We start from the raw sequence: 14455 nt of genomic DNA, 5'->3' as shown, positions 1-14455 counted from the left end.
TGATTGGTGCACTTTAAGACCAACAGCTGCTGCTGGATTCAGTAGTATAAAGCTAAGAGAATGTATTATAGCTCCCATGATATGAAGAGGCAAGTCTGTAAAATGATGTGGAATAAATGAACATACACACCTGACAATGACTGTAATGACTTAGAAATTGTTATGATAATGAACAATTATTGATGCTAATCTTTGGAATATTAGAAAAAGAGCTAAAGAAGTATTCTGTAAGAAATCCTAATTTGACATCTAACGAAAAAAAGTGTCATATTAGCTTAAAAAAAACAAGAAAAAAAACAGAGGGTAAAGAATTTAATTTAAGAATGATCCAAGCCTGAAAGCTTATACTGAAGGTTAGCACTGGAGAACTGGGTCATAGCGGAAAGCAATGGGTCAGCGGTGAGGAACAGATGCAAAGTGTTTACAGGCAATGATGATAATCTCCGATGACTGGGATACATATTAATTTACATAAAACATCCAGGATTTAATGATAATCTGAGCCTTTGTGGTCCCAACATTGCCAGATTATTATTATCTGCTCTATAGGGAGTGTTTTTTTGACACATTTAACAAACCCTCCGCTACATGCCGATGAGAGCACAATACGAAGGAGACGCTTGTTATGCGGTACAATACCTGATCTATTTCCCCAATGTTGTAATTTCTCCATCTTTTCAATATAGATTGCATTTCTCGGCCAGTCCTGGCTGACTCACCAAGTGATCAGGGCATATGATAATGTTACTCCATCCGGCAAGGACTTTATAATCAACACGCGTTTCATAACCTGAGAAAACATGATAACCCTTCAATAAAGCACACAATGCATAGTCAAGCATCCTGTTCCCCATCTGAATCCTAAACACAGTACGTTATCTGCTGGAGGGTCTGCTGTGGGATATGTGAGGTTTTCAGGTACAGGAGAATGGTGATTTAGTTCTTTGCTATACTAAAACCAGATCTAAATACAAAACAAATAACAGCTGCACCTCCTAAGGGCTTCGCTCTGCATTCTGGGTGTCATTTTTTTTCATATATTTATGCTACTGTGATATTGTTGAGTCTGGGATGAAATAAAAACATGCGTATCTGCACAGATAATGCACATTTAGCATGTCATCGTAGATGGTGTTTTCAGTGATTTACGTTTTTTCCTTATTACAAATTAGAATCGTATTAAGGCAATGTCTCACGTAACATGATGCGTCCTTTGTTCTGATACAGTCCACATAAAAGTCCTTGAGAATGTCTATATTGAAGCTGTTTCATTGATTTCTGCATACTTTTGTGCGAGATAAATAACAGCAAACGTATAAAAATAAATAAGTAAAGGAATACACGGTGCTAAAGTAGCTTGTGGCAATTTTATGTAGACATGTTGTATTTCTACTTTGTATATATATCACTATAATATGCAGTTAGTATCTACAAAGGGCAGACCACTTTAAGGCCCACTAAGGTGGTTTTCCAGACATCTGTGCTTGAGATTTCTCATCCAAATTTATTTAAATACTTCTGCCTGTTTATCTACATCAACTCGTAAAAACAAAAATCACATAACATGCAGAAATCTGCATATAGTAATTTCTCTCTCTCTCTCTCTTGATTCCGGATCGGATCTCGGACAACCTTGTCAACCCGCCACTGATCCGCCGGACCCGGATTAATGGCAATCCGCTCAACTCTAGTGGTGAGCCAACCGATTCCTCCCACACTCTCAAGAATGGGGTTCTAAAATGCCCTGTCAGAACTGAGTGGTGGGGTCATTTGGATATTTTTGGTTGTCATTATAATTTAAAAAGAGAAAACACAGTAGTTTGACAATTAAGGGCTTCACCCAACCACTAACCGTGGGTGGAAAAAAAGATTTTATGTTATCATTCATATTCTCTGACAAAAGGCCAAGAAAGCAAAAAATCTGCCAGGGTATGTAAACTTTTGAGCACAATTGTATGTCCCCATCCTGGTATATAAGTTCATCATCCTGATATATATATATATGTCCTCAACCTGGGCCCATCCTGGTATATATGTACCCCATCTTGGTATATATATCCCCATCCTCTTATACATGTCACCCATCCCAGGCTCTTCCTGGTATAAATGGTCCCATCCTGGACCCTTCCTAGTGTATACGTCCCCATCCTGATATATATGTCCTCAACTTGGGCCCATTACTCATATATTTTGTCCCCATTTCGTCTCCATCGCATAAAAAAAAATACTCATATTCCCTAACTCCTCCATCATGCGGTGTCTTGCTTGGAGCCGGCAGCTGACAAGGGCATACCTGCTATGGTGACGCATGACATCACTGTCATGCACACCTAATCACTGGCTCTTTGACGTCAGCTACTGCCTCTATTCATGTCTCTGTGCCACAAAGCATTTCAGCTGGATGTTTGTTCTTGGTTGCACATCTAATTGAAGAATGTGCTGGCACCAGTGGGCTCTCTCTAACCCCGTACCCGGTCATGACCTCTGCGACCGTGATCGTTACGCCCCTGGCCACAAAGTAATAGTGCCCCCCTATTTGCTTCCATAAAGTAATAGTATCCCCTGTTCCTCCATGTAGTAATAGTCTCCTCTATGTTGCTCAATATGGTAATAGTGCTAGACTCTCTGTCTCCCCATAGGGATAGTGCCTCCTCTGGGCCGCCACACAGTAATAATGCCACCTCTGAGCCTCCTTGTAGGAATAGTATCTTCCCCTCTGTCTCCATATGGTAAAAGTGCCCTCTCTGTTCCTAGGTAACAAAATAATAAGAATAAACTGAAACTATGGTTATGACCATGCACAACTAACAAACTGTCACTATATGAGTGGACGTAACAATGAATATCTAAGCTACAATGCCCTGTACATGAGTTACGAGATATCAAAAGAACTATACTGCATTTTAATTGGAGGTATTTGCTACTATTATTATTATTATTATTATTATTATTATTGCACCTACTACATATTGGGATATGATCTTGGAGATGGGAATAACCCTTTAAGTGGTGGAAAAAAAAGAACTGCGCTTTTGGTGCCATTTTCCGAGACCCATAACGTTCTCATTTTTGGCAGTTTGGGGTTCAGTAGTGGATGATTTTTTGCATGTTTTGATTGCCTCTTGTTGCATTTTATTGCAATGTTTCGGCAGCAAAAAAAAATGTAATTAAGGCATTTCAATTTTTTTTCCACTACACCATTTACCAATCAGATTAATTTATTTTAGAGTTTGATAGATCGGACATTTCTGATCTCTATGAACTTTTGTGTGTTTTTTCATATTTGTTAAAACTTTTTAACTTTTTACTGTTTTTATTAGTCCCCTTGGGGGACTTGAAGCTGCGATAGTCTGATCGCTTGTGCCATACAAAGCAGTGCTTTACCACCTCTTTGTACAGTACAAATGCTGTCTCCCTGTGAATGCCCGTGCTCTGCCAGTGTTCACAGGAACTACGTCATGACAGTGACAGGGATCATCAGCTGACCCCTGGCTGTCATGACAACCCATTGATGTCCCGTGTTGCCGTCACAGGGCCACTAATGGGAATGATGTGCTCCCTGCCTGTGTGCATTAAATCCTGCTGTCAGGGATTGACAGTGGGATTTAACTTGTTAACTGACGTGAGTAAATCTCCAATCCACCCTGCACCTCTTAGAGGCACATGTTGGCTGATCAGATCAGCTGACATGTGCGGGGAAACATGAATGCTTGCCGCGCGAGCCCGTATTAAAGGGACAGATACAACTTATGATGTACCGGTACGTCTAAGGTCGTGAAGGGGTTAAAAATGTTTAATGGATTACTCAGGGGAGCAGCAGGAATGAACTAAGAGCAAAAACTGGCCACCTTTTACGTGTTGACTGTTCCTCTTTAAGGCTATGTGCGCACGCTGCGGATTTTGCCGCGGATTTGCTGCAGAAAATGTGTCTTATCATTGCTAGAGTTATTCCCCAGCAAAATCTATCGGTTTGAAAAAATGCTGTGCGCACTCTGTGTTTTTTTATACCCACGGATTTACCTGCGGATTTTCCGCTGCGGAATTAAAGAGCATGTCACTTCTTTTCTGCAGGTACCTGCGTTTTTTCCATAGATAATGGTAAAAATCCGCAGGGACCAACCTGTGGAAAATCCACAGTAAATCCGCGGCAAACCGCGGTAAAACCGCATGTGGACTTTGCTGCGGTTTTGGTGCGTTTTTTTTACCACAGGTACGGGATTCTTTAAGAGGGTTCGGATTTTCCTTAAGAAAAAGTCACTTTCTAGTGCGCACATGGCCTTTAGGGGGTTTCTCACCAGCAAAGTTAATTTTAATCAATAGATCATAGAGTAAAAATAATTCCCACAATTGGATGTGTTTTTTAAAAAATGTTCCTGTTCTGAGATAATGTTATATATGTGCTCCTGCTTTATACTGTGTAATGGCTGTGTCTGACTGTACAGGATCATGGTCTGATCATACCACCGCTTCTGGGCAGGGGAGGAAATAAAAGACTATAAAGAGATTACAGCACGGGATCATACCTGATTCTTTTTGTGAGGTAAAGCATTTCCCTGCCTGTTTCTAAGCATCATTTACCTCAAAGAAAGAATAATTTGCGATCCTGTGCTGTCCTATTTCTATAGTCTTTTGCTTCCTCCCCTGCACAGGATGTGGTAGGATCAGACCATGTCCCTGTACGGTCAGACACGGCCATTACACAGTACATAGCAAGTACACATATATAAGATTATCTCAGCACAGGAACAGATTTTTTTAATCACATCCAATTGTGGAACTTATTATTATTCCCAGATCTATTGATTAAAATCAACTTTGTTGTTGGGAAAACCCCTTTAAATGTGATAATTAAAATACAGTATATAGGCTACTGTAGAGGAAACGTTTGTAGACTGACTTTACTGAGTATGACCAGTAATTGTTTTTTTAAGGACGAAATAAGGAAATTGCTTTTTAACAATAAAATAATATTTAGGAAGTAAAATCGCTCTACATTTATTCTTGCCTTGTAATTTATTGTTTCCCTTGGAAAATGGCATAAAATTGCTCTTCAGATATATTTTTCTCCATTAAATAAAGGCCAGCGAGCTGTGTGGTATCCCACAGTAATGAAAATGAACTAATCTGCCTAATGTTAACTGAAGGGTGAAAAATCTTTTAAACATACATTAACAATGTAAGTGGTGGCACTTTCAGGGCATGCTTGTTGGTGAACCGGGCCATCAGTCAGTCTTACAATGGGACAGGAAGGAGCTGCTTTTTATATCTATGGCTCAGCGTCGATATTACATCTTATGTGTCCTCTTTTTGCTGGTTCCTTATAATCTTATTAAGGCTCTTTCCATTATTTCTATATCTAGTAGCTCACAATCCTAGCAGAGAAGAGTAAACCCTGACTTTGCTCCCTGGAAGGGATTCATTAAGATACTGCTTTACAATACGTCTTGAGGAACATGACCCTTGACTACAGTAACTAGAAAATAAAATTAGTTTTTTACACATCCTACAGGGATTTCCATTATATATTTTATTTTTATTTCCCCAGACAGAAATCAGGATTGATGTAAGGATTTTAGGTCAGTCAGAGCATCACACTACTGACAATTGCAAATAGGCTGGACGAGTTCTGGCAGGTGCATGCGAAAGACTGGATGACGAACTTTACTTCTTACATAATATAGTTTCACTGATTTTTTTTTTTATAATATGTGTAATATTGGGTGATTTTCCATGATTAGCACGCCCCTGCTTCACTATTTACTTGCCTTTTCCTGTCTATAGAAGCTGAGATTCCAGCTATGATGGAGCTACTTTATTTCCAATGGCAGCTAGCGCCATCCATGTCTAGACTCCCAGTTCTCACTCATAATGGTCCCTACTGGTCACCTCCCCACCTAAGTATGTCAGACTCGTAGGATTGCAAGGATATGATGATGGATAAAGCCAGCTGCCAGGAGGCTGTAATTGTTGGGTATTTCTTATTTGTAGTGATGAGCAAGCGTGCTCAGCACTGCTCATTAATCAATCGAGCATCAGGGTGGTCTGGTACTCGTGGAGCTCGGCCAAGTGTCACGTGACATCCGTGAAACAACAACCACAATGCACAGGATGGCTTCACCCCAGTGAGGGCCATTTACAGTCTCTGAGTGGCACTCGAACATAGTATAGTAGAAAAAACAAAAAACTCATGCCCTCCCGCCAGAAATGCTCTGTTTATGGCTGACTGTATATTGGCAGAGACCTGAACAGGCCAATCATTGACTTTCCATAATGTTCATTACTAGTGTCAAGCATGTGACCAGCTTAAATCGAGGAATGAGCATTCAAGCATTTTAGAGCAAGCCCGTCACGACTTATTTTTAATTGTTTGTTATTTAGTATATTGGTATTTGGGTTGAAATTGTTGCCGAAAATGTCAGCAATAATTCATGCACAATCATCTATTTATTTTACACACATATAGCATTTTGCTCTACAGCACTTTACAGACATCATTATCACAGTCCCCGTTGGGGCTCACAATTTAAATTCCACATTGCAGTGTGGGAGGAAACCCACACAAAAATGGGGAGAACATACAAACTCCTTGCAGATGTTGTCCTTGGTTGGATTTGAAGGACCCCACTGTCACAATGCTAACCACTGAGCCACCATGCTGCCCACAATGGTATGTTGCCTAGTGTACTTGCAGCGCACCACGGGGCAGATGGTTAACCTACTCGTTGCTTGGCCTTTTCGGGTCGGGTCTGGTGTTGTCACGGGTGGCCTTGCCCAGTTCCGTTGCCCCTAGGCGTGCAGTAAACGGTGCGAAAAGTGGAGTAATTGGGGAATGTTTGTCATGACGCCACCTGTGGTGTGCGGCCAGGGAGTAGTCGCCGCTGCTGGGTTCCTCGCCGGGCAGATGTTATAGCAGCCAGGATATCAGTCCCTAGGAAGCGCCAGATCACGGGACGACGGCATCGCTAATCAGAGTCTGAGTAGGCAACTGCGGTTCCAGGTTTGTTTACTCACTAAATTAAAAGTTGCACCCAGGTGCTGGTCTCTGCCGTTGTGGGCTCTGGCCAATCCCAGGCAAGAAAAGGGGTCACCACCGGTGATTGAAGAGAGAGAGAGAGAGAGAAGGAGAATGTCCCTAGTCTAGAATGTTCCCCTCCACCATTAGGTACCCTGGCCGAGCTTCCACTCCAGGCCCCAGGTCTAACAAAGTCTAAGAATTCAGCAGTGTCCTGTCAGAACTATGGTTCCAACGGATCTCTCTGATGAAAGTGTGTTGCGCCTATATCTACCCTAAGTGGACCCGGCCCCCCCAGGTGGCTGGCTTCAGTGACCGGGGAAGTCCCATGTATCATGATGGCCACCCCACTGCCTACTCTGAGCCATCCCACCCTGTGAGAAGGCTCCTGAACTGTATGTAGTGTGTGAATGTGGAACACCGGTGTTTAACCCCCCCCCTTACCTGAGATGGATACCGCACCTTAATTGAGGTGCAGCACCCTGTGGCGACTAGAGCCTCAGGGGCGCCACATACTCCTGCTATGCAGGACAGTGGCCTCCGGAAAAAAACTGGTTTATTTTGTGCCTCCCATTTTCATTAGTGTATGGATGACAGTGGCATTTGGATAATTCATTTTTTGCTGCAGAATCATGAAACATAACCTAAGACACAGTGGTCCACAGTTGTCTATGGTGTAATCTCGCCATTGTCACATCATTTACGCTGTATGTTGCCTATCAATAGAGCCATGAAACACAACATTCCATTTTCAATTCTTTGCCAATACGTAAAACGTTCCATAAGCAACTACAAACCATAGTGCCTTAGGCTAAGTTCACACATGCATTAGGGTCCATTTGCTTTCTGACGACCAGAATACCAATGCCTGCTGAGGTGGGATGGTTATGGTGGCTGCAGAGGAAAATTTGCACATAGGTTGAGATGCCTGTTGGATACCCTTTGTCACAACAGAAAACGCTACTATTAGAAATGACACCTGATAGTTGTAACAGCTTTGGAAATAAGTGCTTAAAGCTACGCTTCTGTTCTGCTGAGAAACCTGACTGACCCATTTTAAGCCATAGAGACCATCAGAATCTGTTATGATCCATTCCACAACCTATCCATCATATATGTTCTGGTATCTGCAATTGTAGAACTTGTGATGCCAGTGTGTACGGCGCCTCAATGCATGGTTTAATGTTTTCTATTTTATTTCCGTTTTTATAGATTATTCTTCCTTTGGGTGTTTTCATGCACAGCCTTTTCAGAAGATGAAGGCTTCTCGCTCATGCATTATAATTGCATGAATGTACATGACTGCATAAGCAAAGTAAAAGGAATACAAATTGAGTGGTTCAAGAATTCTGACACGAGTGTTGGAAGACATGGTAAAAAAATCAGTACTAGTGAAACAGATTAATTAAATATTGTTTATGTAATCTAAGAAGGAACATCAGCAGACCTAATTGTCTTTTCATATGAATTATTTAAAACAAAGAAGCTAGCACAGTGTTCATGTGAAGCCCCACAGATGTAGATGCAGTGTCGGTGCATTACCTTCAGGGACTCCACGGTCAGTCTGGATCTCCGTCACTGGTAGGAAATCTTCTGTTTTTGATCGTGACGCCACTCTCAGTATTGCGGCCAGTAGGGACCGCCACTGCAGGTTGAGGGTCGCCTGGGGCTGATGGTGTGTGCAGTTAGATGTAGTAGCCTCCTGAGAGTGAGGCAAGCCCCAGGGCCCTGTGTAGGTTTGTAGTACCACAAGTCGCAGAATGACCACACAGGCAGGATGTCTTTCAGGGTTTTTACTCACATTAGATGGCAGGGTGAGTAGCCCGGGCGTAGCTGAGATGAACCAGATGGGAACCAGGTGTCCTTCAGGCTGACTTTATGAGGGTGACTACTGACTCGCCTTCCTTAGCCCTTGGTGGTTTGGGGTGACCCCGACTTTGAGTCCCTATGGGGGTCACCCAGGGAAGATGCTCCAAACCTCTCTCCCCTTCTTGTTTGCCGTGTGCTTGTTCCCCGGACCAGGCCACTCCAGCCTCTTGCCTCCTATGACCTATGGGCCCTCACTGCGGTTACGTGGCTGCGGCTTTTGTAGTGTTGTGGTGTGGGCTGTAAGAGCCCCACACCGGCAGGTTTAGCAGGGAAAGGTGAATCTATCCTCGCTTCGGGATCTGCCGCCCGGTTGGGCCTGGTGCTCTCTAGAAGTCTCCGTACTTCCCACTCCGTGCACTCTCTAGCTGAAGCTGGCTTTCAGGCAGCACTTCTAGTTGACCGTTCTCCCCCGTCTGTAGTCACTGCGCGGGCGCTGTTAGACAGCAACAGCCCCACAGGTCTGCTCCTCACTGAGCCCTCTGGAGTTCTGCTCTAACCGACTCACTGGTGGGTTTTTCCATCTCTGCTCTTTCTGCTGACATCTCCTCAGTCCGAGCTCCAAGCTCTAACTAACTCCTCCTATCTCTCTTTCCTTCCCCACTTGTGTCTGCCTACGCCACCTAGCAACCAGACTCTCTTACCACACCCCTTGAGAGGAGATGGAAGCTCTCACCCCCTCCACTATTCCAGTGAAGGCGTAGGCTCTGCCCCCTCCTGGGTTCCCCAGGGGTCCTCTCTTAGGTACATGTGTGAGGCCTGATCACTATGCGCCTGTGTTCCACACCCCAGTCAGCCATCTGGATTACCTGTATTGTACTGTCCCCAGCATGGGTGCAGTACTCAGTGGTGCCTGACCAGGTCAGGGGCGCCACATTCCCCCTTAGTTATCACCAGCACGTCCTCGGGCTGCAAGACAACATTTTAAAATGCATAAAACATTAAAACATGTAAAACATTTTTAAAAGCACCAGGTATCAGACATCACCACCCTCCACCCACAAGTCCGTTAACCCACCCAAAACCCTCTCAGGAGGCAGGTCACCGGTCCTGTTGGTAACCAGGTCTGGGCCATCCGTTTCCCCAGACCTTTCCTCCAATCTTCCTCTCCCGTTGGCCGCGGCTTCAGCCACTTCTGGCAGGATGTAGAGGCGGCTTACATGGGCTGGTGGTTTCAGGGTATACCTGGCCTGGTGGATCCGCGCCGTCAGCCTCTTCTGGCAGGATGCAGAGGCGGCCTCCACAGTTGGTGCTGACCAGGTACCCTCTTTGTGGTGGTGAGCCAAGGCCCCATAAACAGGCGTGCTCTCTGGTCGCAGGTGAGCCAAGGCCCTTTTCTACGGACGGGCCCCCCTGGTTGCAGATGAGCCAAGCCCCTAAACAGGCTGGCCCTGGTGGTGGTGCCACTGGTGTAACTATTTACACTGCGAGAGTTTGTGGCTATAGCAAGTTCATAGCCTTAAGTTTGTTTCTCACAATAGTTTTTGTGGGCGCATTTCTTAAACGTTGCAAAACAAAACTTTTCAAAACTGATCAAAACAGTAACTTCTCTTCTTACTTTCCTTTACTTTACTCCTCTTTTTCACTAGGGCGAGGGCACGTTGGGCACTGGCACCTGTGACTTTCCTGCTCTTTGTCTCTTTCTTCATCTGTGGTTGCCTCATCTATAGGTTCTGTGTCTTTCCTTTCTTGGTCTGCATCTGATTCCTTTTCTGTATCTGTTTCTTTATCTCTGTCTTGTCTTTCTTGTCTTTCTTGTCTTTCTTGTCTTTCTTGTCTTTCTTGTCTTTCTTGTCTTTCTTGTCTTTCTTGTCTTTCTTGTCTTGGACATGGTGCTACATCGAGCGCATACAATCCCCTTTCACCTTCATGCAGAGTGAACTGTACTGCTTCTCCAATTTTCAAATTTCTGCCTGAATGTCCTCTGGGCAGGTGGGCTTGAACATCTCTCCTGTTAACAAATATGCCCTCTTTTATTCCTTTCACTACAATAAAGCCGTATCCGCTTTTCAAGTTGAAGTCCTCTACTATTCCTCTGTAAAGGGGTCCTCTAGCCTGGGCTTTGGACCTTCTTAGGCACCTTTTCTCCTCCAGATCTCTGGCTGTAACCTCTTTCTGTTCTGGGGACTGTGGTGTCGGAGGACGCTTTGATCTGCTGCGCCGTGTCTTGCGGGCTGGGTTCATGCCTGCAGGCTCCCAGGTGAGGTCTTTGGGCTGATCTTCGTCTGCTGACGGTGTCAAGTCTTCCTCCTCCCAGCGGGAATAGGGCAGCATCTCCGGCTCTGGGTAGGGGTCTGCTGCGGCTGGCGTCGGAGTCAGCCCTTCTGCTCCCTGGCCTCCTCTCCCCCTTAGTTCTTCCTGGCACTCCTCTGGTGGCAGGACTGGGGACGGACTTTCTTCTGCTGGCCCAGGCGGGGGACTCTCCGGCGCGGCTGCAGGGGTTGCCTGAATCTCCTCAGGGGTGCATGGGGGGCGCAGGTACAGATCCACCAACCACTGGGGAAACTTGGCTTCCATGTCAGCCCTCATCTGCCAGTATTCTTCCTCCAGCGTGGGCTTCCTATCAGAGACCTCCGTGGATTGGGGAGCGGTATCAGCTCTGGCCTTGCAGGCCGGGGTAAATGGTATGTCTCTTTTATCTTGGCGGGCCGCGCCCTGTATGGCGGCGGCTTGGTCTTGGCGGGCCGGGCAGGGCATCGCTGCGGCGGCCTGGTCTGTGCGGGCCGGGCAGGGCATCGCTGCGGCGGCCTGGTCTGTGCGGGCCGGGCAGGGCATCGCTGCGGCGGCCTGGTCTGTGCGGGCCGGGCAGGGCATCGCTGCGGCGGCCTGGTCTGTGCGGGCCGGGCAGGGCATCGCTGCGGTGATCGGAGCTTGGCGGGCCGCACCCGGCGGGGCTGCGGCCTGGTTCAGCATATCACTTGCGGCGCGGACGAGCGTCGCTGCTGCGTTGGGGTCTTGGCGGGCTGGGTTCAGCAGGGTGGCAGCCTGGGTCAGCGTCACACCTGCAGCACGGATGAGCACTGCCGTGGTGGTCGGAGCCCTGCGGGACAGGCGGGGCATCGCTGCAGCGGCCTGGGCTTGGCGGGCTGCTTCTAGCGTGGCTGCGGCCTGGTCCAGCATCGCCGCGCCGGGCGCCTCTTCGGGGACCGCGGGCGTGGCTGCAGGGGTCGGGGCACTCGCGCTGGCCGGGGCATCACTTGACTCACCCACCGGTGGCAGCATCGGGGTCTGCGTCGTCGCCGCTCGGTCTGACATGCGTCGCGCGGCTCCCTCCTCGTAGGTCCGCACCGCCGCAGCCATCCCCAGGAACTCCGCGTACTCTTCTCTGACCTGCTCTATGACCCGGGTCTCCAGTCGATCACAGAACTGGGCCAGCTCCCGATACCACCAGGCAGCGGAGCCTGGTTCTGGGTTCCTGCTGTCAGACGCCATTCCTTCTGCGCCGTCTTCCGCACGATCTCCCAGCGGTGGCCTCGTCGCTGCCTCCTGTAGCAAGCTGTCCAGCTTCTGTTCTGCCTCTTTCAGCAGCTTCTCTCCCAGCAGCAGGCTTGTGGCTCCCCTTCTGCTCCGCCGTTTCTCGACGCTTCCACTCTCATAGCTGGCAAGCTCAGAACTCTGCAGGGGATCTCTGGGTAGCCACACCTCTTCGTGGGCGGTAACTTCTTCCAGCGCGGGCTGCTGTTGTTTTTCAGCGCGCTTTTCATGGTGGCAATATGGCGGCGCTTCCAATTTTTCAAGCGGACCGCCTAGGCACATGGTCACCTGTCTTAACAGGTCTAGTCCTTATCCTGTTCGTGACGCCAGATGTGAAGCCCCACAGATGTAGATGCAGTGTCGGTGCATTACCTTCAGGGACTCCACGGTCAGTCTGGATCTCCGTCACTGGTAGGAAATCTTCTGTTTTTGATCGTGACGCCACTCTCAGTATTGCGGCCAGTAGGGACCGCCACTGCAGGTTGAGGGTCGCCTGGGGCTGATGGTGTGTGCAGTTAGATGTAGTAGCCTCCTGAGAGTGAGGCAAGCCCCAGGGCCCTGTGTAGGTTTGTAGTACCACAAGTCGCAGAATGACCACACAGGCAGGATGTCTTTCAGGGTTTTTACTCACATTAGATGGCAGGGTGAGTAGCCCGGGCGTAGCTGAGATGAACCAGATGGGAACCAGGTGTCCTTCAGGCTGACTTTATGAGGGTGACTACTGACTCGCCTTCCTTAGCCCTTGGTGGTTTGGGGTGACCCCGACTTTGAGTCCCTATGGGGGTCACCCAGGGAAGATGCTCCAAACCTCTCTCCCCTTCTTGTTTGCCGTGTGCTTGTTCCCCGGACCAGGCCACTCCAGCCTCTTGCCTCCTATGACCTATGGGCCCTCACTGCGGTTACGTGGCTGCGGCTTTTGTAGTGTTGTGGTGTGGGCTGTAAGAGCCCCACACCGGCAGGTTTAGCAGGGAAAGGTGAATCTATCCTCGCTTCGGGATCTGCCGCCCGGTTGGGCCTGGTGCTCTCTAGAAGTCTCCGTACTTCCCACTCCGTGCACTCTCTAGCTGAAGCTGGCTTTCAGGCAGCACTTCTAGTTGACCGTTCTCCCCCGTCTGTAGTCACTGCGCGGGCGCTGTTAGACAGCAACAGCCCCACAGGTCTGCTCCTCACTGAGCCCTCTGGAGTTCTGCTCTAACCGACTCACTGGTGGGTTTTTCCATCTCTGCTCTTTCTGCTGACATCTCCTCAGTCCGAGCTCCAAGCTCTAACTAACTCCTCCTATCTCTCTTTCCTTCCCCACTTGTGTCTGCCTACGCCACCTAGCAACCAGACTCTCTTACCACACCCCTTGAGAGGAGATGGAAGCTCTCACCCCCTCCACTATTCCAGTGAAGGCGTAGGCTCTGCCCCCTCCTGGGTTCCCCAGGGGTCCTCTCTTAGGTACATGTGTGAGGCCTGATCACTATGCGCCTGTGTTCCACACCCCAGTCAGCCATCTGGATTACCTGTATTGTACTGTCCCCAGCATGGGTGCAGTACTCAGTGGTGCCTGACCAGGTCAGGGGCGCCACATTCACACTACTGCTGCTATTCATCGCCGCCAGTGCCCAATGGATCTCACTTTCCTATAATGTTGTTCATTGTGTTCTCTCGTAGTTTCCATCAATTCTATTCTGTCTGTCATCTCTTCTAAGGCTGCTGCCTGAGGCTTTGTGGTATGTCTCACCTGGTGAGGTGTATCCTCAAAGCCCTCGGTCTGGATGAGCAGACGCTATATAGCATGAACAGATGACATTGGTGCAGTAGGGAGATCCAGATGGAACAATGGAAGCTGTGGTGGCACAGCGACAACAGGAGAAGCAAATGGGATCCTATAAAGCAGAGTCATGGCCACAGGTACACCATAGTTTACGCCACAAAAGAGTGGAGGAGACTCAGCGCTGAGAAACCAGTAAGCTGACCTTAGTTGCACAGGAGGATCAAAGGCAGAGCTGGACTGTCCACGAAACAGGCTTAACTCAACGTTGAAAAATGTAATGAAAGTCACAGATATAGACAGACAAGAGAAAAAACAAAACTCTGTCACACAGCACACACACACAT

This window comes from Anomaloglossus baeobatrachus, chromosome 1, assembly GCF_048569485.1.
Source record: "Anomaloglossus baeobatrachus isolate aAnoBae1 chromosome 1, aAnoBae1.hap1, whole genome shotgun sequence".
Lineage (NCBI taxonomy): Eukaryota > Metazoa > Chordata > Amphibia > Anura > Aromobatidae > Anomaloglossus > Anomaloglossus baeobatrachus.
Note: the sequence above shows the minus strand (reverse complement) of the source record.